Raw genomic sequence first — 20,651 nt, forward strand, 5'->3', positions numbered from 1 at the left:
GGCTGCCGGTGATGGCAGACACCCACGTGGAATGCTTCAGAAACAGGCCCTCCAGCAAAGCCTCCCAGCTTTTGGGGTTTGTAACGCAGACTTGGCAGTCTGTCATCGGGAACGAGGCCCCAGGTAGCAGAAAGAAAAGTAACTCACAGCCTTCCTCCTCTTCCTTACCGGGGAAGGCCTTTCTGCAGTAGGGATGGCAGGGGGAGTTGGTGCCACACTAGCCCACCCTCGACGGTGTTCCCTACTGCCCCCAGGCCCCCTGCCATCCAGCCTCAACCTCCCTTTCGGGACCACCCAGCCCCAAACCCATCCTGCGGATGCTCTGACCCACTTCACTTTCCTCTAGCCACAGCCCCCAAAACGCTGATGCAACTGCTTCCCACCCCCACTCTCAGAACCTAGAGCTGAAGGAAATTCCCAAGAGAAAACACACACACACACACACACACACACACACACACACACACACACACACACACACCTGCCAAGCATCCTCCCCACATCTGTCAGCCCCAGACAACTGGGCATGTCTGCAGCCCCAGCAAGGGCTCCCTTTCGGGCCACTCAGGCAGGACTCCACGGCTGCTGCAGCCAGGCTCAGGACCGTCCTTGGGAGACCTGGGGCCTGGTTCCAGCTCAGCAGGCGACTCAGTGTCAACAGAGCCCACTTTCCCCCTCGCAGGGAGCATTTACGCCCAGGGCCTCTCATGCCCTAGGACAGGCCCTCTGCTTCCCGGCTCTCTTTCTCCCGGATCACATTTCGTGCCCCCATTTCCTGTCGCCTCCCACCATGGTCTCTTTACCTTAGGAGAATCCCTGATCTTTGTACAGGCTTTCACTGTTGACACAGGGTTTTCGGACACACCATCTCCTTTCATCCTCCTCCTAGCAGCAGCCCCCACTCCCCACCCCAGTGTGATGTAAATCTGAGAGATAAAGTCACCTGCTGAAGGTCATGCAGCCAAGACTGGAGCCCAAGTTACCTGCACCCGAACGCACCAGGCCCCAGCTTTACGGAACTTCAGCAGCACCTCCAATCACCTTGATCAGTCAGCTCTGACTCACTACCCCGGCTCCGATACCCTCAATATCACCTTCCTGGACTCCTAAGTGCCTTCCCCAGACCTACCCCAAGCTCCCTCCTTTTTCTACTCTTAATTCCTCTTCCCCAAGAGATCCACAAAGACCTGACCATTTCGCCCACCTCCTAAGACTCATCTGGGAGGTCTGTAAATTCCTCATCTGAGAAGTACAACGCCACGGGATGCTGAGCGAGACCCTTGTCCAAAGCTTCCCAGGAGACCAGTCGGGACAGTTTCAATCCTAACACATCCCAGTGGCTGCAGACTCATCTTTCAAGCATGCTCCCACCCCGAGCGATCCTCTAGAACCAAAGACTTCCAATTCCAAGCGCCAAAGAAGAAAGGCAACTCCCAGACCCCCTGGAGCAAACCCATCAACTGAAGGAGAAGGCAGGGCGTGGTGACCACAGATGCTTGATGTACGACACCTGTCCCCAGACCACTGACACCCATCAGCTTTCAGCCCTGCACGGTCTTTGAGATCACCACGGAGAACCATCCAGCTCTCCCTTCTTCTCCAAAACTGGATGAATCCATGAACCTGGGAAATTACTGGTACCTGGGCACAATCAGGGCGGCAGAAGTATCTCATGGCCTCTCTCTTTTATGTCCATGAGAAAGGACACCCACCTTCTCCCCAACCTTCTGCCCGCCTTGGGCTCCAGCCCAGTGCATCCAATGGGCATTAAAGAAGGGTCCCCATGACAGAGGCAGTGCCCCTCACCATTGCTCCCGAATCAGAAGGCCATTGATTCCCCCTCCCAGAGCCTGGCAGCCCCCGGCACCCCCGACACCATGCTGTCCCAAGGCCCTTTCTCACAGTGATGCCAGGAACTCCAGCCATGCCCAGGAACCAATGCCTCAAGCCCCTGGAGCCATCACCACAGACCGTGTCCAGGCCAGAACCATCCCAACGCCCAAGCGGAGAGCACCTCTTCACACCCATGCCAGCAGCACCACCATAGCCCCACAAGCTGGCAGCTCCCACTCCAGACAGAGTCCGGGTGCCATGCTCATCACCCACCTGTACCAAGAGCTGCACCCGCCACCACCGCACCGAGGTGGGGGGGATTCTTCTGACACCCGTGCCAGGGAAGCCACACTGCCTGTGCCACGGGTGTCACTATCCCTGCGACGGTGCCAGGAGCACCCCGGACCTCACAGCTGCCACGGCGCGCGTGGCAGCCGCACCTCCGCCCGCGGACCCGTCGGGCCGGCCACCGCGCGCCCGGGACACTGCCCAGCCCGCCGCGCCGCTCGCACCGCGCCCGCGCCCGGGGCCCGACCCGCCGCGCCCCGGGCCCCCCTTACCTCCCGCCCGCCGCAGGGCCCGGCCCGCCGCCGCCGCCGCCGCGACCGCCACCTCCATCCTGGGCTCCCCAAGGCCCCGATTCACTAACGCCGCTTCCGCAGGGCGCCGGCGCCGGCGTGAAGGCCGCCTCCGCCCCCCAGGGGACGCTGCGTCCTTTACGTAAACCCCACTCCGCCGCCAGCGGTGACCATGGCGACGGCCGTGGGGCGGCAGCGCCCTCTGGTGCCAGGGAGGGGAGCGGCGCCGAGGCCCCGGCGAGCCCAGCCTTTCGCCGGCGCGGGCTCCGCGCGTGGGGGCGGCGGGATCGGGCCGCGGCTTGGGGCTCCGTGGGCGTCCGCGACGGGCAGGACGGGCCGCGCTGCGGGCGGGGAAGGGAGCCGCCCGGGTTCTCCTCCTTCAGGCCCCGCGTCACCGGGTTTGGCGTGGGAGAGGGAAAAAAGGAAGTGGGATTGCTGAAGAACTGGTTCCTTTCGGGGGAGTAGAGAGAGGGAAAGTTTCCATCTCCTCCGGGTGACAGCTCTCCTTGAGGGGTGGGAGCACGTCTTCATCATCCTCTGTGTCTCTCCCTTCCCCCAACAGCGTCCAGCATCATTCCTGCATCCAAAGGGGTGCTTGGTCAGGTTTTAATTTATCTATATTCCCCCTTCCGGTAAATGAAGAAAATCCCCCCTTTTTTTTTAATCCCCCTTCACACACGCCCATTCATTCAATCTGCAAGTCGCTTTACACACCTTTCCTGAGAGCTGCACTTCATGTCCCGTGCTGTGTGCTAATGGGGGAGTAGTGGGCACAAATAGAAACTAGAGCTCAGGGTGGGGGTTGGGGCAGATGTGAAAATATGCAAATACAATATAGGGTATTCCTGGTGGAGGGGCTAAGCAGAAAAGGCTGGTGGAGCTCTCAGAAGGGTCTCTGAAGCAAGCCTTGGGGGAGAGAGTTGGAGGGAGCTGGAGGGCATGATGACCCAGCTGGATTTTGAAGGTTGAGCAGAAATTCATCAGATGGAAGAAGTGGGATACAAGGCAGGGGACGTGTCTCCTAGTTGTTCTGTCAGCCCTGCTGTCATCCCAAGAAAACGGGGCGAGGGGCCACAGTTCAATGCCAGTGGAAACCACAACTGGAGCATAAGGAACCCTGTAGGGGCCCGGGTTTTGGCAGAGAGTTTGAGGTGGAGCCTTGGTGGGTAAATTACCTGGACATCTGGACATGTGGGTTTACGGTGAGGCTCTAGGTCCAGGGCAGCTTTCCTTATTTTGAAGGCAAAGTCTAGCCAGTTTAGGTTAAAAAAAAAAAAAAAAAAAAAAAAAAACTTGTAAGGAGGGAAACAATACTGGGGTATCTTGGGGTGTCAAGGAAGAATTCAGCCCCCAAGCCTCAGGAAGGACAGAGATAGGGGAGGCTTTGAGGACTAACTGCAGCAGTAGAAAGAATCTTGTTGTTCTAGCTTGAGCCATGGGGAATCACCATAGCTGGGGCAGGAAGTGTCATGTAACATAAACTTGGTGGCCCACCCCTCCAAATTGAAAGAAGTTCCCAGGGAAGGAGATAGGACCTGAAGAGCTACTCCAAAGAATGTCTACTGTATTCCACCCTTAGCTGCCCTGTTTGTGCACACACACACACACACACACACACATACACATGCTCGCACCCTTCTTTCCATTCATCCCAAGTTCTCAGTTGTCTTCACCTAACGGGTTCCGGTTTTCCATGTTGAGGCACCTCCACACTTGATGCCAAGAGGCCACTATTATTCAACTCCAGCTCGTCCAAGGTGACATCCCTTTCTCCTCCAGTTCTTTTGTGATCCCATCAGGCATTTAACAGCTGAATCAAAGAGTAAATTCAACCGCTGACAACATGTCCCAGGAACTCTTGCCACTCACCGTGTGTCACGAGGACCACCCAGCATCGTGGCATCAGGATCACTCGGAGCTTGTTGGAAATTCAGAATCTCAGGCTCAAGAATCTCTGCATTTTCACAGGATCCCCAGGTGATCCCTATGCACATCAGAGTGTGAGAAGGACTGCTATTATAAATATTGGGAGAAAGAAAAAGGAAAAACAAGAAAATGTTTTTAATTTTGATCATCCCTATTTGAAGAGAAAAAAGGGGGCATTTATGTAATCTTCAGAAACTCCAGGAACAAGCAAGGAAAGAGAGGTTTGCAGACCTGGTTTTTACAACTGGTCACAAACTCCTAGAATGTATTTATGACTTCCTTCCTCTAATTCCTTATTCCACGTTCCGCTTGCCTCCTGTCTGCATCTCATTTGGCCAGGATCCTTTGCCTGAGGGATTGACACAAATCTTCCTGGAGGGGAGCTGAGCCTTTGGTGATCCTGGCTAGCAAGACTTGCAGCGGGCTTCATCCTCATTCACCACAGGGCTCAATGATAAAGGAGGTACTATGGGGGGCCCGTTTCCACCCACATCCCTCCTCTGTATGTGTGTGTGATGAAGATCCTCGAACAGCCAGCTGGCAGTCCCAGTTTCCAATTCAGTGGAACCCTTTTAGAGCCTCCTGGTGGAAACGTTCCTCCCTTCAGTTCTAAAACCTCCAGACAATCAAAACCCAGAGTTGCTTGAACAGGAAGCAAACATTTTGAGAGAGACACCACTGCCACTTCCACCCCTAGTCCTGACACACTTTGGAAGAAACATACCCATAATGGGTGGCAGGAAGAGAGCCCACACTCCCTGGGGGCCTTCTCTGCTCCAATGCCATGCCTGACCTTCCGTCTGAGTGCCTTAAGGCCCAATTTTGACAGACTTTGCCCAGATGTCTTCAGAGATGGTTTCCAGGAGACTGGAGTTGGGGAGGAAGATGAGAGTGAGGGCATCAAGTCATAGCCTGGTCCCAGCCAGCTGCCAGGCTGTGCTGCCCCATCTCAGTGCCAAATTCCCACTCTGGCCTCAGTTTCCCTCTGGGTCCCAGTGGGGATAATAACATGGCTCCTCCTCCCAGGGGGGCTGTGCAGATTAACTAATTAATGAGTGTGACATCGTCTGCTTCCACGAAGGGGCTGATTAAATGCTGAGTGTTGTTATTAGAAGCAGCAGAGGGTGTGTGACAGGCAGAGCCGGCTGGAGACAGATCTGCTCCCCTCGCCTCTCCCCCACCCTCTTCCTCTGTCTGCCCCTCACTCTGCAAGCTAAACATCTTGCAAGACAAAACCAAGATGGTTTTTGGCACCCCAAAGACTGATGTATAACTTTTGCACATTTCCCCTGTACTGGAATGTGAGTCACGGCCGAGCCTCACAGCGTAATCTGTCCCTGACAGCTGGCACAGCCGTGTCCTGCCCCAAACTCTTGGCTCTCGGCAGCTGCAGAGTGGAGTGGCTTGGCCAGTGATTGCATCAGGGTAGGGCTGCCAGCAGAAAGGCAACTGCAGAATTCCTTAGCTGGGCACCAATCCCCTTACTGCACTGCCCTTGGCCTTGGGGATTGAATGACCACCTTCTCTCAGAGCCTGAGGGAGGGAAAGCCAGCATGGCACTCTGGCTTAGGGTTGGGGGGAATTTACAGTATGCAGGATTTTAAAGTATAAAGTATCTGCTCATGGCCAAGGGAAATCCAATGACTACATTTTAGCTTGGACGCTGGGTAGAAAATAACTGGATGTGTGGATCCTATGGTTCCCAAGATGCGTAAAGTCCAGAGAGATCTCTGAGATAAACAGTGAATGTGACTGCAATACAGAGCCCTGGATTCCAGGAGCAGCCTGACATCATTGCCCATGCCCCAGAACTGGGTCCTCCATCCCTATGTGTTGCGGGGTGCTTGCTCCCACCCTGAGTCCTGGCAGCTATGATGGTGATGAGGTGGATGGAAAGGAATCACTCGGTCCTACCGCCAGGTAAATAAGTCTGCGTCTGACAACCAAGGGGATTGTTGTTTACCCAAATAGCACACACTTGGCCTGCCTGGGGAGGCGAGAGAAAAGCTCTGGAGGCTGAGCTGTCATACTCCCACAGGCAGAGAAATTAGCTAAGGTCTAGGATATACACGTGAGTTGAGGTTTCAGGGCACCTGGAGCCAGCAGGCCCAGCTCAGGATCATTGGGGCATCTTCTGGTTGGATTCAACCTTCTTGCTACTGTAAATAGCTGCTCTCTCTGGTCTCAGCAGGCCTTTTCTCTCCCTGCCTTCCTTGTGCCTCCTGCTGGGAGGCACATGAATGGGTCATGGGGCAAAGAGCCTGGAAGTGGGGGCTGGATGACACAGCTTTGCTAGCAGCCCAGGGATTAAAAGACCACAAGGCTATGGGGAAATCCTGTCCAAGGGGCAAGTTGTCCCTTCCAGAAAGGAACCTACCAGCCCATATCTTTTAGCTAAGGAAGCCCAGGTTGCAGTCAAAATCTCAACAAACCTGTGTGATGAAGATGGTAATGGAAGTCGTAGTGGTGGAGATGCCAGAGGAGGGGATGATAGTGATGGAGGTGGTTTGGTGGTGGTGATGAGGACTGAGGACTTCCAATGGGAAGTGCTGGGAGCTTTCCACTGCCATCTCACTTGAGTATCACCAGCAATTGCTCCAGAACTCTTAGTAATGCCCAAAGGATAAGGGGATCCTTACATCTCATTAAACCAGCCTATTTGTGAGTGTCTGTTCCCTGATGGACATTGTAGTAACTAGTTTTTCTCCTCTGGGCACTGGGGAGCTATGGGAGTATAAACACAGATGTCTCAGGGGAAAGCCTGAATGCTTACTGACGAGTGTGATTTATCTGCACTTTTTAGACATCGGTAACTAGAGTGGAAAGTCTGTCTGTCCTCTTGAGGGTGTTCATCCATCAACCCATTCACCCACAAACCCATTCTCCCACCCACCTACTCACCCACCTCCCTACCCATCCACCCATCTACCCTCCCAACCATCCACTCATCCACACATTTACCCATTCATCCATCTGCCAGCCCTTCTACCCATCAGTGCCTCCACCCATCTATTCATCCACCTACCCATCTGCTCACCCACCAGCTATGCATCACCCCTTCCATCCATCCACCCATCCACCTATCCAACCACCCATCAACCCAAGCATCAACTCATCCATGCAGTGGTAGCCACTCTAAGGTGGCTTTACTTTGTCATCTGCCCTGGCTCCCACTTTTCTACTTCTGCTGCCCATCTCATCAGTGCCCCAGTGGAATGTGACCTCCAAGAAGACCAAGGTTTTCCCCAAAGTCTCTTGACACCACCAACCATTATGGTGTGAGTGGGACTGGATTCCAAGCAGCAGTGGGGATAATGGCCCCTTCCCTAACTTTGTCCCCCACTCTCTGTTTCCTGGAACCCAAACTGCCCCTGCTTGGGCCGTGAGTCCCCAAAGCCTTTCCATGAAACAGTCCTTCAACTGCTGGCCCCAATGCTTGTAACCATCAACTCTCAAACCAGTCCAAGGATCAGAGCAGGGAATTGACATCACACCATCACATCATCACATCAGCCCCCTTCATTGTCCTCACTTCTCCCTGTCTAACCCCCACCTCCCCTGTTCCCCTTGGCTTATGATGGCTACAATCTAATCCTGGGGAGGGTTGGGGGGGGGTGAGAACTCTCTATACTAGCTGTGTACACCACCTCACCCAGCCGAAACCGCAATTACAATGCAAAGAATCACAGCACAAGGGAGAAAGGGCCAAAGGTCCCCAAGAGAGGAAAGGCCAGAGGTGAGAGAGACCACATCCAGTGGGGACAATTGAGGGAGGCTACCTGGAGGGTTGAGATGGTGATTCTGCCTGGGAGAAAAGCTCTAGCCCAGACTGCTCCACTTTGATTCAGCCCTGTGTATCCAGCTGCAGACTGGACACCTCTGCCTGGATGTCCTACGAGCCCCTGAAACATGGTCCCAACAAAACAGCTCCTCCTCCAGTGACCCCCACCAGAGTGACCAAACCTGGTTTCCATTCAGTTGCCCAAGATTGGGATCGTCCATGACTCTCTTCTTCAACCCTTACAACAACCCTTAAATCATCCCGTTGATTCTACCACCTAAATATCTCTTGAAACGCCCACTTTGTCCATCTCCACCAGTACCACACAAGGCCAGGGCAATTGCTACAGCTCTTTAGTTGCTCTTGCTTCTCATCTATTTTCTACCCAACAGACAGAATGACCTTTTATAAACGAACCTCAGGTTATGTCATGTCGTTGCTTAAAACTCTGCTGTGATGGATATACGGGCTCATAACATACAGACTCCAATTATTTTTTTAGGTACCACTTTATACACTTGAGTGAACGGATTCCAAGTGTACAGCTCAATGAACTTCTACACATGTATACACCTATAACCACCAACAGATGAAGGTACAGAACATTTCCAATTCTTTGTGCCCTTCACGGTCCATACCACAACCCCCCACCCCACCCCCCAGAGGTAAGCTGTTCCGACTTGTATGCCGTAGATAAGTTGTGCCCATTCTTGAACTTCCTATAAATGGATGGTTACTTCCAATAAATGTACCCTTTTGTGTCTGGCTTCTTCTACTCAACATCATCTTTGTGAGATTCAGCCGTGTTATTGCACATACCATCAGTTTATTCTTTTTATTGCTGTGTAACATTTCTTTGTATGAACATAGCATCATTTGTTGATCTGCTCCACAACAGCGAGTGATGGATATACGGGCATTTTCCAGTGTGGAACTCTTATGAAGAAGGCTGTACAGGTCTTTTGGTGGACGTGCATGTATTTCTCTTGGATATCAGTTGGCGGAATAATGGCCCTTCTGAATTGTCTGTGTCCTAATCCCCAGAATCTGTGAATATGCTGGATTACACAGCAAAAGGGAATTAAAGTTAATAATCTCCACTGACTTCGAGATGGGGAGATCATACCGGACTATAGGGTGGGGGGTGGGAGTGGGGGGCAATGTAATCCCCAGGGTCCTTCCAAACAGAAGAGTAAGCAGAGTGAGAGAGCCAGAGTTGGCGGTGTGAGAAAGATCCACCCAGCGATTGCTGACTTTGAAGATGAGCCTCAGAAAGCAGGTGGCCTCTAGAAGCCTTACCGACTTCCTGATTTTAGCTCAGTGACACCCTTTTCAGATTTCTGACCTCCAGAATGGTCCAATAATAAATTTGTGTTGCTTTAAGCCACCAAACTTGTGGCAAATGTGTTGCTGCAGCAATGGGAAACAAATACAGGTCGGTACCGAGGGGTGGAGTCCCTGGGTGACAGGATGGCTAAGGACCCACATTCTTCCCATACATATCGGTTTTAGTGATGATTGGTTTTGTGCCCCCCACACCCCACCCCAGCCTACAAGTGCATGTGAGCGGGGACTGGACCACCATTGTGTCCTCAGCACTTAGCCCCAGGGCCTGGCACATAGTAGGCCCACGAAAGCTGCTTGCTCAAGGTCGAATGAACTCTCTGTTTGTCAAAGAGGGGGACATGGTCATCTGGATGCAGGGAGGATGTCAGAGAGAGGTCGCAGAGGAGAGATGAAGAGGGAGGGAGAAGGGGGAAAGAAGAGAGAGAAACTCACCATGGGGTTCGCTCTGCACCCTAGCTCTGTCCTCAGCCTTATCCTCTCATTTCCCCAGCATCCCCGGGACAAGTAAGCAGCCTCTTGAAAACCATTTATATTGGTCAAACCCACAGGAGGCAAATGCAGATTTATTCGTGAGAAAGGCTCTGCATTCCTTTACACAGGGCTCTATGCCTTTCCAGGGACCTTGTGAGTCACGCTGAGCGCCTTGGAAACAGCCGCCTGGTCTCTGAGGCAGGAGGGATATTCTAAGCAGATGAAGAGACCTAGACTAGAAACAGGCAGTGAGTTGTCCAAGACTCCGGCATGTTAGAGTCAGAGCTGGGACCCAAAACCAGGACTCTTGGCTCCCAGCTCAGTGGTGGGTGGGGTAGGGTTACCAGAATTAGCAAATAAACCTACAGAATGCCCAGTGAAATTTGAATTTCAGATAAGCAATGAATAAACTTTTTAGTATAAGTATATCCCAAATATTGCAAGGGATATACTTATACCTATATTTTATCTGACCATCCTAGGTGGGGTGGAGAGATGGAAGTGCCTGGAGGAGGTTGATCCCTGTTTCACTATCAGGCAGGCCTTCTGGGGAGCTAAGTCCCAGTGCTGTCCAGAACACAGCCTGCCTGTCCCCCGGATACAGCGGGCCCCCCTCTGAACCTCCTTGGCCTCTGAGTGGACACCAGCCTTCTGCCAGGTCACTGGGTCTCAGCTTATCTCATCAGGATCACCTGCCCAGGCTGCACCCCAGACCATGTGCATCAGAATCTCTGGATGCAGGACCCAGGCAGGCATCAGGAGTTTTTAAGCTCCCCAGTGATTCCAGCAGGCAGTCACGGTTGAGAGAACCACTGTGCTAGCCAGATCCTCTTCTTTGCTGCCAACATCGCAGGAGTTTGGCCTTCACCTCCTGGAAAAGACTCGGGAAGCTCTGCAGCCCCATGCTTCCCCTATTTGTGAACCACCCTGCTGCAGGCCCTTCCACCCATGCTTCCCCTAGCCCTTTCTGGATGATTCTGAGGAGTTTCGGTTTTGGAGGATGATGGTTTCCTCATTTGGGATCTGAAGCCCCTGGGGTACTTGGCACAGGACATGGGGACCTAGGATACCAGGGTACAGGTTACTCTCAGGGTAGAGTCCAGGCAGAAAGTAGGGTTGGTCTTTGGGCTGCTTCTCTTACTCAACCGATCCTGGACCCTGGGTTTGATCTGCCAGCTGGGGCTCCCGGCAGCCCCCTGAAATTCTCCCTCAAAGCACCGTGTTCTTGCGATTCCTCTCCAGTGTCTGTCTTCCCCGCTAGACTGTCAGCCCCATGAAGCGGTGAAAGGTGCGTCTCACTCCCTGCTGTGCCCCCAGTCCTGGAGCAGGAGCGCAGTCCATATTTGTATGATCAGTAGATGAGCCTTTGGCAGTCACGAACACCGGCCCTGCCGTCAGACAGACAAGAACGCACAGATTGGCACAGCAGGCTGGAGGCTGAGTTACGACTAAGACCCGAGGCTCCTGATTCCCACTCCAGGGCTCTGTCCCGGCACCCACCCCCAGTCCTGCCCACCCCACATGCATCCACTGTCTCCTCCCAAGCCTTCCGCCTCTGGGAAGGGTCAGCGTGACCTGACAGTGGGTGAGGAGATAGGCACAGGGGAGAGAGGATCTCCATTCCGTGGGAAACACAGGAAGTCCCTGTGGCCCAAAGCTTCCCCTACCACACAGGCTTCTGGGTGACACGGCCCTGCAGGGAGCCCAGGGAGCCCCCACCTCTATTTTGATGGCCCTCACAGGGGGGTGCTGAGAGTGGACTTTGTCCCCTCTCTCCAGCCGCCTCCTATTTCCAGCAAGGACTGCTCTGCCACCAGCCTCACAGAACCTGCTCTGCCCCAGCCTGTCAAAGCGGAAAGGGTCACGACCAGGATTTGGAGTCAGGTGGAGCAGCCTCTGAAGTCTGAACCTCCCTTTTGTGGCCAAGGGACCCTTTTGGAGGCTCAGTTTCCTAATCAGGAAAACAGACCTGATAATATCACCTTCACAGGGCTGTGGCGAGGATTCTAGGCCTGGCGTCTGGCGCATGGTGGGTGATCCTGTCAAGGTCCCTGGTGCATAGTGAGTGCTCAGGCAGGGTGCTTGGCACATAGTGGGTGCTCAGGCAGGGTGCTTGGCACATAGTGGGTGCTCAGGGCATAGTGGATGCTCAGTCAAGGTGCCTGGCGCATGGTGGGTGATCCTGTCAAGGTCCCTGCTGCATAGTGGGTGCTCAGGCAGGGTGCTTGGCACATAGTGGGTGCTCAGTCAAGGTGTCTGGTGCATGGTGGGTACTCAGGCAGGGAGCCTGACAGAGTGGGTGCTCAGGAGCATAGTGGGTGGTATTTAAAGTGCCTGGTATATAGTGGGTGCTCAATCAGGGTGCTTGGCACATAGTGGGTGCTCAGTCAAGGTGCCTGGAGCATAGTGGGTGTTCCCATCAAGGTGTCTGGTATATAGTGGGTTCTCAGTCAGGATACCCCAAGCACGTGGTGGGTGCTCCCATCAAGGTGCTTTCCTTGAGCCTTTGCCCTGGGATTTGGGTGACATTGCAAGCTGAGCATGAGCAGAAATAGCAAAACCAATGTCTGTCTTCTCCTGCGGTGTGAGTCAGAAGGTGGCCTTTTTGGTAAATTCATGAATAATAACAGCTTCCTAATGGGCCCCAAAGGGATTGGGCTGAGCACATTTGGGGGACTCCCCTGCCCCCCCTTTTTTTCCTTAAACTTTTTATTTTGAAATACTTTCAAACATACAAGGTAGTTGCAAAAACAATACAAAGCCCACCCAGAGACTACTCCAACTCCTCGCTGCCTTTTGAAATTGACATCGAGAAGGATGAGCACTTACACCCCAGCCCTGGAGGCGGGTGGGCACAGGTTCTCATTAGGAGGGCAGACATCAGAGGAGACGGAAGAGGAGGGATGAAAAGTGGCAGGGGAGCCTGTGAAACCTCAGGGCCAGCCTTGGATCTCAGGTGCTTCCGTCTTAGTAGTTTGTTTTTTATTGAGTTGCATAAAAGTTGCATCCTAATCCTAAGCATACAGCTCGATTAATGTTTTTACGCATGTATACAACTGGGGAACATCATCCTGATCAAGATTTAGCATGTTTCAGCATTCCGGAAGGTTCTTTCATGGTTCTTTCCTCCCAATCAGAACTCCCCATGGATAATTTTATCTGTTCTAGATCTTCAAATAAATGGACTCTTACAGCATGTTTGCTTTGGGGATTGGCTTCTTTCACTCACTACTGTGTCCATGAGATTCGTCCATATCGTTGCACGTAGCAGATCCTCACTCGTTTTCATTGCTGTATAGAATTCTATCGCATGAAAACACCACACTATATCAAGTTTAAACATATGAAATTGCTAGTAATTGACCTATTGAATCTACCCAAAAAAAGCCATTTCGTAAGAGTCAACTTAATATTTGTTCTTTCTGTAGTTGACAAATGTCTGCTACTATGAACTTTGTATACATGTCTTGGTGAGCTTATGCATCCATTTCTGTTGAGTCTCTTTCTAGGGGTAGATTGCTTGCGTCATAGGGTATATGGATGGTAGGTTTCATCTGTTCTTCCAGTTTGCCATTTCTTGGGGCCTGCTCACCAGTTCTCTCTCTGGACCTTTCCACTAGCTCTCCTCCTGGTTCCACAGCCTCCCACACCCCCTCAGCCACCAAGAGAAGATACAAAATTGATTTGCAGGGCATCTATATTTTGGTCTCAATTGCTCTCATTACAGAATAGGCTCTAAGACAATGAATGATGTTCAAGGATGGCCCCCTCAGAGGATTCTGGGAAATCTGTAAGGTTATTTTTCTGTGTAACAGAAGATGTGTGTGTGTGAAACTTAGTTTATGGAAAAACACAACGTATTTTTCCCATGCTTTTAATACACACAGAATTTTCCAGGAATGAGACTATTGTGTACATGGAGAGAAGATTGTCCTTTGTTTTGTTCGGAAATTTGCCAAGACCCGCTGCCCATTTCACATCGCTGGCAACGACGCCACGCTCGGCATCTGCGTCACCATCCCCGCCACCTCCGTCTGTCTCCTGCCAGGGTCTTGCTTGCACACTTTCATCCTGACGTGCGTGTTATTTCATTATAAATTACGTTCCTTTTATTTTTCCTTAATATTATGGTTAGACTATTATATTGATTTTTAAAAAACCATGTGTGAAGGTAGGTTATATTATTTATGAATTTCATTTCAGCTTGGTGAAGGGAGTGTTACAAAATATTTATCATCCAAGGGGGGTTTGAGTCAGACAGAGCTGAGAGCCGCCGCTCAAGGGCCCACCTTTGCATAATTCAAGAAACCTATTTCTGAGCTTTCATCCACCAGGAGTGATTTGTTTCTGAGGTGAAGTTCTTGGCTCACTCGAATGTGGAAGTTACTGCAGTTGTTTATTTTTTAAAATAGCATTGTGTTCTCTCTCCCCTATAAATATTCGGGGTTAACAGCCCCAGCCAGTAACTGGCCTCTTTGCTCCCAGGTCCCTTCCTCCCTCCATCTGTCCTCCCCAGGGGTCACTGTGTTACCCACTTAGAACCCTTCTGTGATTTCCCGTGGCCCCATGGTTCAAGCCAAGTCCCTTAGTCTGCCCCCCCCCCCATTTTGCCACCAGCCTCTGTGCCTTTGCCTGCGCTTTTCCCAATGCCTGGAATGGCCTATCACCCCCACTGCAGCCCCATTCCCACCTCTGGGGTGTACACAGGGCCTTTCTCTTCCTCCCCTCTTCATCAGAAACTCAGCCCTGAAGTTCCCACCTCTACAAGATGCTTCTACAAGATCAGCCTCCACCTGGAACAAGAATTGGGGAAGGGGCAATAACTGTCGGGGATGGGGGAGGGTGAACGAGGTGCTGGGTTTTAAAGGACCAAGGAGAGGACTCCTCTTCCTCATCCAAGTTTAGAACCAACTGAGAAAGACACACGAAGGTCAGACAGAGGGCAATCAAAATGGTTCCCTTATGGCTGTGACTTCAGATCTGCGGCCCAGTGGGCTTCCTAATATCCCACCCTGGAACTCAGCGTCCACCCGCTAGATCCCCCCAGGCCCTGGCCCAGTGGGGATGCAGGAGGCTCCCAACTGGGAGCCAGGAAAGGCTTCCGGAGGAGGCCGGGCTGGACCGGGCACACCCAGGAGCTCCTCCCCATCTTTGCCATCAGATAAGTCACTTCTCTTCTCCTGGGGGGAGCAGAGGGAGTGAGTGCAGAGAGAGGCTGGAGCTTTGCTATGTCAATGGACACTTCTACCCATGGAGATGTACAAAGGAGCAGCCTCCTCATGGCAGTGTGAGAGGGAAGGAAAGGTGGTGTTTGGAGGGAAGAGAGACTATGGCCCAAGACAATAGGCAGGGGTCAGTGACAATGGCAGGTCCCAGGTGGGGCAGGAGCTAGGAGAGGAAACTGAGTTCGAAGGAGACTATCAGAGTTAGGGACCATGCCAAGAATTTTTCTAATTTAAAATAGCCTTTTATCATTACCATTGCTGTATACACACATCATAGAAAGTTGGGAGGCACAGATAAGCAGAAATAAGAAAATAAAACTACCCCATTCCTACCATCTGGAGAGTATCATTGCAAACACCTTCCTGTTAATCCTTCCAGGTTTTTTCCTTTGATACATTTTCATCTTAGCTATTTCACAGTCTGTATTCAAATTTCCCTCGTCATTCCCCAAATGTCTTCTCTGCTGATTTGTGCAACAAGGACACAAGTGAGGACCTCACAGAGCCACTTGTCAGATGCACTAAGTCTCTTAATCTGGCAGTCCCTTTTTTTAGGACAATGACTTGTGAAGATGGACAAATGTGCCAGACATTTTGCATGATGTCTGACTATTTCCCTCGTTCCTTTGTCTCCTGTATTGCCACTAAACTGGGAATGGCCAGATCAGGTTGATTGACATTCTTGGAAGGAAGCATTCTGGGTAATGGCAGCACTCCACGCTGACCCACGCTGGAAGCCACATGACATCCGGCTGGCCCCTCTTTGGTGATGCTGAGTTCAGGTGACGATTTCTGACAGGATTGAGTTAGAGGGTCTTCCTGGCTAAAAGAACCCATTCCAACTCCTTGCTCTCTTTTTGCAGATATGGAGATGAGGTCCAGAGAGCAGTTCTCCAGAGCATGAGCCCTTTACAGGGGTCTTCTCCCTCCAGAGACCCCCTTTGGAGCTTCTCCACAGCCATGAGATGCAGGAGGTAAGATTTCCATTTCAAGGAAACTGAGGCTTCGAGGGGTTAGGTAACCTTCGTGTGTTCCCAGAGCTGGGATGCAACACTTGGTCTCTGTCTCCATGTCTGTTTTCTCTCCCGTGTGCCAGGAGGAGAGGCCTGGGCATATCTGGCTCTCGTGCCCTCCTGGGCTCTGCTCGAGGGGCAAGTCCAGGGCAGACTGCTGCAGGGAAGGACGCTCTGCACCTGCCCTTGCCTTTCCCAGGGGCGGGTGTTTGCTCGGGGCTGGGAGCACGGGCCACAGCTGTCTGGACCCCAGAATCTGCCAGCTCAGCAGGGTCAGGTTTCCCTCTGGGAAGGAGGGAATTTTTTTGCAGGCAGCAGAGGACAGATAGGAGGCTCTGGGGCTCCAAAGGCCCCCTGCTTTGGTTGTCCTGCTGCTCCCTGGCTCTCCTTTCCTCCAGGATCCTGCTTTTTTTTTTTTTTTTTTTAATCTTCATTTTATTGAGATATATTCACATACCACGCAGTCATACAAAACAAATCGTACTTTCGATTGTTTACAGTACCATTACATAGTGGTACATTCATCACCCAAATCAATCCCTGGCATCTTCATTAGCACACACACAAAAATAACAAGAATAATAATTAGAGTGAAAAAGAGCAATTGGAGTAAAAAAGAATACTGGGTACCTTTGTCTGTTTGTTTCCTTCCCCTATTTTTCTACTCATCCATCCATAAACTAGACAAAGTGGAGTGTGGTCCTTATGGCTTTCCCAATCCCATTGTCACCCCTCATAAGCTACATTTTTATACAACTGTCTTCGAGATTCATGGGTTCTGGGTTGTAGTTTGATAGTTTCAGGTATCCACCACCAGCTACCCCAATTCTTTAGAACCTAAAAAGGGTTGTCTAAAGTGTGCGTAAGAGTGCCCACCAGAGTGACCTCTTGGCTCCTTTTGGAATCTCTCTGCCACTGAAGCTTATTTCATTTCCTTTCACATCCCCCTTTTGGTCAAGAAGATGTTCTCCGTCCCACGATGCCAGGTCTACATTCCTCCCCGGGAGTCATATTCCACGTTGCCAGGGAGATTCACTCCCCTGGGTGTCTGATCCCACGTAGTGGGGAGGGCAGTGATTTCACCTTTCAAGTTGGCTTAGCTAGAGAGAGAGGGCCACATCTGAGCAACAAAGAGGCATTCGGGAGGAGGCTCTTAGGCACAACCGTAGGGAGGCCTAGCCTCTCCTTTGCAGCAACCATCTTCCCAAGGGTAAAACCTGTGGTAGAGGGCTCAACCCATCAAACCACCAGTCCCCTATGTCTGTGATCCTGCTTTGACTTGGGAACAAACCGAGTCTCAGAGTACGGAAAGCAGCTGGCCCTGGGACACACAGCTGGACTGTGACAGAGCCAGGAGGTGAATACAGGGCCTCTGCCTCCCAGCCTGGGGCAGCTCCCTTCAAACCGTCCTGGGTGACGTCTCCACTCGCCAACCGGCCCAACACCCAATTAAAAACTAGCTGAAGTAGAGCGAGCACTGGGTAAGGAGTTCTGGCCACTCTCCAGCCCCCTCTCCACCTGGTCAGGCCTGTCCATTCATTCATTCATCAACGGTCACTGTCACCTGATGTGCACCAAGCTCCTGCGTAATATGGGGCATCCAGAGATAAAAATATGTTTGGAATCCGATGGAATTGTTTTCTTACCTTGGCTCAGTGACTCACACGCAGTATGGTCTTGGCAATATCCTCTGACTTCTCTTAACTTTGGTTCCTGTGGTGGTTTGAGACTGTCTTGTGCCCCAGAAAAGATCATGTTCTTTTAAATCATTCCCCTGGGTGTGGACCTTATTATGGGGAGGATCTTTTGATTAGGTTTTTTCAGTTGAGATATGACCCACCTCAATTCAGGGTGGGTCTTGATCCTCTTACTAGAGTCCTTTTTAAGTGGATAAAAAAGATAGAAAAAGACAGAGAAGCTGAGAAGCTGAAAGCAACGAAACCCAAGAGCGAAGGACCAGCTGACACCAGCCACGTGCCTTCCCATGTGACAGAGGAGCCCCAGATGCTGGCAGCCTGTCTTCAGCATCCAGGTATCGTCCTGTTGATGCCTGGAGTTGGACATTTTCATGGCCTAAGAACTGTAAATTGCAAGTTAATAAATCCCCATTGTGAAAGCCAACCTATTTCTGGTTTATTGCATGTCGACAGCTTTAGCAAACCAAAATGGTTCCCTAATCCACAAAATGGTGAGAAGTCTCCCTGCTTGGTTATTTAGTTGGTTTCTTAGTTGGTTGGGAGAATTAAATGCATGTAGAATACTTAATAACAGGATCTCACACTTATCTAACCCTCACTACGTGTCAGGTGCTGTTCTAAGTATTTCATGCAAATTAATTGTTTAATCTGCACGACAGAGGTAGTTATTCCTATTATCATCCTCACTGTACAGATGAGGAACCTGAGATCTCAAGGAATCAAGTGACCTGATCAATGCCACATAGCATGTGAGTAGGGGAGCCAGGATCAAAATCAAGCAGGCTGTTTCCAGAAAAACCCATGCCTTTAATTACATGTTACACCTGCTCAGACCAGGACATAGTCCGTGGAAAATTCTCATCCATGCCAGATGAGGATCTGATCATTGGGTGCCAGAAGGCAAATGCTCTCTGTTCAGCCATTCCCTGCGTTTGTCCTGGGCCCCTAATGTCCCCTAGAGCCAAAACAGCTGGGGCCAGTACATGTGTCCACAGCAAGTCTGAGAAGGTGTATTAGACAATGGAGATTAAGCTAATGCTGTGTAACAAAACACCCCAAATGTCAGCGGCTTAAAGCAACCACCATGTATTCTCACGCTCGTGAGTCTGCACATTGGTGGGGTTTGGCCATGGAGCTCTGCTTCAGGCAGCAGGTACAGATCAGCTCAGTTACATGTCTCATCCTAGGAGCAGGAATGAAGGAGCTGCAGCCACCCAGGATGTGTTCTTCCAGTGGCTACGGCAGAAGCACGAGGGGCAGGTCTGGCCATGGAAGCCCATTGCAAGGCTCTGTTTGCCTCATAACCCATTGGCCGAAGCAAGTCACATGATCAAGTTCAAAGTCAAGGGACAGGAAGTACACTTCGTGCACCAAGAGGCCATGGTACAGGGTTAATGCATAATCCCACTACAGAGAGTAAAGAATTGGGATCCAAACTTCAGACTACCACAGAAGGGAAGCACCCAGGGCTGGGAGCCCCGTGGATGGTGCCAGTTGCCCCAGCCCGAGGCCAGATGACAGGTTTGGAATTGCTAGAAGCAAAGGGAGGCCTGGGCCACTTCTACTTTTGGAAGCTTCCAGTTTATAGAAAAAAAAAATCACGAAATCCTAAGATGGCTTGCAAAAATTGTGGCATAATTTAGATGTTTACATTTAACAAATTAATGATTTCAGCACACACACAAATTGCCACACTATATAATTATGCCATTCACAAGGAAATTATAGGATTTATTAAAATTATTAATTGGCAGTGCACTCCAGGCAGCAGGGTGGAGCTACGGACCACAGGGGTGAAGTTTTCAAATGAAATGTCAGCATTCGGTTGGGCCAGGCTCTCGTCACTGGGCAGTTGGAGATGCTTCCATAAGCCTAACCCTGAGGCCCTCACTGTACATGAGGAGCACTAGGAAGATTTTTAAGACATGCCGTTGCCTGGGCCTTACCCACAAAGCTTCTGTTTAATTGAACTAGGCCTTACCCACAAAGTTTCGGTTTAATACCTGGGGCATCAGTAATTTTTCAAAAGCTCCTTGGGTGAGCTTTTCAACCTTTGGATTATGGGATTGACATGTCTAAGCCCACTCGAGTTAAAGAGATGGGAGGTGAGGCTTGCTCACGGCTTTGGGGAAAGAACATTCCTCATTCTTAACAGAGCCCTGTCAAGCTCAGTCTCTCTTCCAGCATACTGCCCTGGCCACTGTTTGCAGCCATCCTGCAGCCATGGGGGGGCGCCAGTGGGAGGATAAAATAGATACAGAGGAGAACAGAGAAACACAGAGAAAGCCAGAGCCTTGATCTCACCATACCTGAAGCCCATGGAACTTCAGTTGTGTGAGTCAGTCATATCTCCTCTTGCTTAAGCCAGTTTGGGTCTGGTTTTTGTAGCAGCCGCTCACGTCTTATCATAAAAGTACTTTCTGTGCAAGTCTAGTGTGAGGGCTCGGTGAGATGGTGCCCCTAGAGCACTCGGCCCAGAGCACTTACACATGTGAGTGCTTCACAAATGTCAGCTAGGACTAGACACCCCAGCACAGGGGTGCACAGAGCCCGGGCTACCCCAGAAAGAGAAGCCCAAGGGCACGTTGTGTTGTAGAGCCCAGGCCAGTGGCCTATACAAGGCGGGTGTTTGAGAACGGTTTGCCCACTGCGATGGATGCTTTCTGCTTTCATCTCCCTTTGCTTAATATTCTGATCTCTGCCAGATGCAAAGGAAGGAAGTAATCTGATTATCTGATTAAAGTAATATGGCCCCATGTCAGAGCCATGCCAAGGTTTAA

General features: G+C 51.2%; 1 protein-coding gene across 1 annotated transcript in view; it reads right to left on the bottom strand.

Annotated features, from left to right (window-relative positions):
* Positions 1-2,522, bottom strand: part of DAGLA (diacylglycerol lipase alpha) — a 62,772-nt gene extending 60,250 nt beyond the window's left edge. Inside the window, exon 1 of the mRNA XM_037839388.1 lies at positions 2,394-2,522. The gene's annotated coding sequence lies outside the window, so the exon portion shown is untranslated. The remainder of the gene's footprint in view (positions 1-2,393) is intronic.
* Positions 2,523-20,651: the final 18,129 nt, after the last annotated feature.

Source organism: Choloepus didactylus, chromosome 6 (genome assembly GCF_015220235.1).
Source record: "Choloepus didactylus isolate mChoDid1 chromosome 6, mChoDid1.pri, whole genome shotgun sequence".
NCBI lineage: Eukaryota > Metazoa > Chordata > Mammalia > Pilosa > Megalonychidae > Choloepus > Choloepus didactylus.